Below are 2,659 nucleotides of genomic sequence, written 5' to 3'. Positions count from 1 at the left end.
AGGAACACTATACAGTATAGTAAAGTTTCTATATCTAATGTTAGTATAAATACTTCATTTATACAAATAAATTCTACATACAACAACACACATAGGAAATATTTACTTTGTTCAATTTATATTCCTTGCAACTCTCACCTCAACAGCTAGAATCAGATCTAAATATTATTCTTTAAACTTGTTTAAGTTTCGATGGTTTCATCCTTGGTGGCGACCTTAATTCAAAATGTTCTTCTTGGGGTGACATAATACAAAATTCTAATGGGAAAACTCTCAGGAAATGGTTAGACGACAACTCGTTGGAGGTTGTTCACATATGCGATTCTATACCATCTTATCCAAATGGACCTTCATTTTTAGACCATTTTCTTGTCAGCACCAAACTCATAGAAGAAATAATCCAAATTTTACTGTATCCTCAATGCCAACTTTTTCAGATCATTTCCCGATCAAACTGAAATTGAAAATAAATTCATCAAATATAATTTTGAATCCACCTCAATCATTTACATCGTATAAAAGCACCAATTGGGATCAATTCCGCGGCGATCTAATGAGTTCGATTTCCTTCAACAAACACCAACTTGGAAAATCAGGAAATTGATGCATTGATCAAAGAGTTTAAACACATAATTTATTCATATTGTCACATAAGGATTTAGTTAAATTTTCTACAATATTTTCAATATTGGTTGGTGTATGTTCTTTAATGCTTGCAACCTCACTATTGTACATAACTTCCCATATCCTATCTGCTAATTGTATCATATCATTAATATCATTATGATTTGACCCAGTTAAAGCAACATTAAGGCTTTTTGGTAGTTTTCTCAGCCATAATTTCTTCAAAATGTCAGGGCTAAAGCTATTTCCAGCTAAAAGGGACAGTGAACGATAGAATTCTGAGGGTTTCCTATTGCCTATTTCACTGTCTGACAAAATCTTTTCTAACCGGGAGGTTTCACTTAGTGAATGACGATCTACTAATATCTTCTTTAAGTTATTGTAAAGATTATTGGGTGGAGGAATTCTGAATTATATCCAGAACTGTCATTATTACTTCTTGGGGTAGTGCAGTAATAATGTGTTCGTATTTTGTTTTGTCCAAAGATATTTCTTTGGTTGTAAATTGCATTTCTGCATGGATAAACCAGGCCTCAGGACAATTTGTCCAAAACTGAGGAAGTTTAACTGAAGTGGCATACAGATCGTAATTTGATTGAGGTGAGTAATTGGTTAATATGGGGTTCCTCTCTATGAATTGTGGATTCTGTCTTTGTTGTGTAATATTTGCATTTGTGTCCGAGTTTTCAAGTTGTTGTGTGTTGTCACTATTAGTTGTCTGAAGAGTACTACGCGAGGGTGAGTGAATAGGCAACATTTTTCAAAAGGAAAGTTAACAATAGGAATATATAAATTATATATGTAAATAAACAAAACGAACAAATAACAAAATTTTAACGAAACAAATGAATACCAATACTTGTATTTTTATATATTTTCGTTTATGACAATTCTCCTTGTTTATTCTCCCTTATAAGATTACAGTATGTAGGAACAATCTATTAAAATCTTGAACAGCAAGCTTCTACACTAAGTATCTTGTAAATGTTCTCTTGATTAATTAATTTTAAAAATTTTATAAGATTTGATTTCAAAATTGCACCCAGCAAATTTTATAATTATCTTTCTATTAACGTATTATCGCATACATATTTTAACGGTTAATTAAACTTCTTCTTGTTTAGTATAATTCATTATTATTGATTGTAATTGTAGTTCTTCCAAATTTTACACAAAGATAGACATACTTTGTTTACTCCTGGCAGAATCGCCAATATGTAGGTAGGATCAGTTAGTTAAAGATCTCAATTTTATTTTATATTAAATATTAAATTATTTATTTAAAAAGGTTAAATCATTATATTTTGTGTTTTTTTTTTGAATTCTAACATAAATTAATTATTATGTAATAATGAAAAATATTTTAAAAAGAATTTTCATAGATAACATGATAATAATATTACTGTTATAATTTATAAATTACAAAGTATGTATCCACAACCGTCTCTACGAGGGCACAGTGGGGCAGAATGGAAATTTTTTGGAAATAAATCTGGCATTTCTAAACGGCTGATCCGATCGGGATAAAATTTGGCGTGAGCGTAGCCAAGGAGTATTCGAGTTTAAGTTTTGAAGATGAACCCCGCAGATGTCCCAGGGACGGAGCTGTGCCGGCTCAAAGTAGGGTACCTACGACATGTAAAATTTTTAAACTCGTGCCATTTTTTTGTTTTTTCTTGACGAAATCTTGAAAAAACATGCTTGGACATACTACTTATCTCTTACAATACCCGAGTTATAGGCATTTAAAAATTTAGTGATACAAAATTTACCATACCTTGGTCCGCCTTTTTTGAATACCGGCGTAATTTTGGACCAAATGGACTCAATTTCTTGTTTTCTTGTTAGTTAGACAACAAAATTTCCAATAATATACAAAAAATTTCAGATCAATATCATTTACAGATCCAATAATATACGTTTTTTAATTTACAAATTCAAAAAATTTTAGATTTTTGCCGTTTTTTTGACCAAAATGTGTCTTAACTCTTTTATTAATAAAATAAAATTTTCTTTAACAACATATAACAATTTT

This window comes from Lucilia cuprina, chromosome 3 (genome assembly GCF_022045245.1).
Source record: "Lucilia cuprina isolate Lc7/37 chromosome 3, ASM2204524v1, whole genome shotgun sequence".
Taxonomy (NCBI): domain Eukaryota; kingdom Metazoa; phylum Arthropoda; class Insecta; order Diptera; family Calliphoridae; genus Lucilia; species Lucilia cuprina.
The sequence above is the reverse complement of the archived record's forward strand: the minus strand, read 5'-3'. Positions refer to the sequence as shown.